Source organism: Cynara cardunculus (assembly GCF_001531365.2).
Source record: "Cynara cardunculus var. scolymus isolate 2C chromosome LG 6, CcrdV1, whole genome shotgun sequence".
NCBI lineage: Eukaryota > Viridiplantae > Streptophyta > Magnoliopsida > Asterales > Asteraceae > Cynara > Cynara cardunculus.
In genome coordinates, this window is record NC_037533.1 from 17,827,321 (window position 1) to 17,828,650 (window position 1,330).

The 1,330-nt window shown below is 32.5% G+C and overlaps 1 non-coding gene across 1 annotated transcript; it reads right to left on the reverse strand.

Moving 5' to 3' along the window:
- Positions 1 to 445: 445 nt before the first annotated feature.
- TRNAT-AGU lies at positions 446 to 519 on the reverse strand. Its single transcript has one exon. It is a non-coding gene; the product is annotated as a tRNA-Thr (tRNA).
- Positions 520 to 1,330: the final 811 nt, after the last annotated feature.

The following is a 1,330-nucleotide window of genomic DNA, read 5'->3' on the forward strand; positions in this document are numbered from 1 at the left end:
GAAATATAATTGTTTGGTAATCGTTTACAATGAAATTAGAGTGTTGAATGGTTAATGGGAGACCCATGATACAAAATCATTCAGAGGATTTTAAAACTATTAAGAGACAAAAAAAAATTTGCCAAACAAGATTGACCTCTTAACGATTCAGAGGTCTATTAAGAGGTAAACAAACAACCCCTTACTAGGATAACAATCGTCATTCTCATCTATCAGGTAAGATTTTCGGTCTTTGTCATCATTTTTACCGTGAACGATTCTCAGTCTTTGTCATATTCAATTGATACGGTAAAATGAGTCTGTGAACACTTATTGTGTAAGGATTTAATAAATGGTCCCTAATTTTAGATAAAAGATTGTGAGCTTAAAAAGGCGTAGATGCTCTATTTGGGCCTAATGGGCCTTACAATTGGGCCGGTTTTGCAACACACACACAAAAATAAACTGCTTTCATTGAGAGTCGAACTCAAGACCTCCCGCTTACTAAACGGGTGCTCTAACCAACTGAGCTATGAAAGCTTTCATGCCTTTATATTATATATTATTTATTTAAATAATAAAATGATTTTTATTTTTTTGTTGTAAAGTTTCAAATAATTCACCAAACTATAGAATTTTCAACTTTTGTCACCCCATTTCATCAACTAATGTACCAAATCCAATCAAAATTACAAAAATACCCTTGTTTCATATATGTTTGCTGAACACGATAATTTTCTTAAAACCAACGAGTAGGGCTGTAAACGAACCGAACGTTCAGCGAACCGTTCGTGAACCGTTCGGCGGGAAGTTCGTTTATGTTCGTTTATTTAATAAATGAACGAACATGAACAAAAAATTTTGTTCGTTTAGTTAAACGAACGAACATGAACAAGAGTCTCGTTCGTTCATTTATGTTCGTGAACGTGCGTTCATTTATGTTYGTGAACGTTCGTTCGTTTACGTTCGTTTATGTTCGTTTATGTTCGTTCGTTTACGTTCGTTTATGTTCGTTTACGTTCGTTTATGTATTAATTTTAAWATATAATTTTTATTTATTTAATTTGAATTTAAATTTTAAAACTTTTTTAATTATTGAGCTTTTAAAGGGTTTAGGCCTTTTTTAATATTGGGCTTTTTAATAAGGTTTTGATTAGGGATGGTAATTGATATCTCCTGATTCTTCATTTCTCATTTTCTCCTCCAACTCCAAGACCTCCACGCACGGCGCTGCTACACAAATGTGATTTGTTTTTTTTTGTTCCAATGACAATTGTGATTTGTTTTTTTTTAAACTATGGACAATTGGTGTGTAATAGTTAACTGAATGACAAATAGTGGTGTTCGTTTA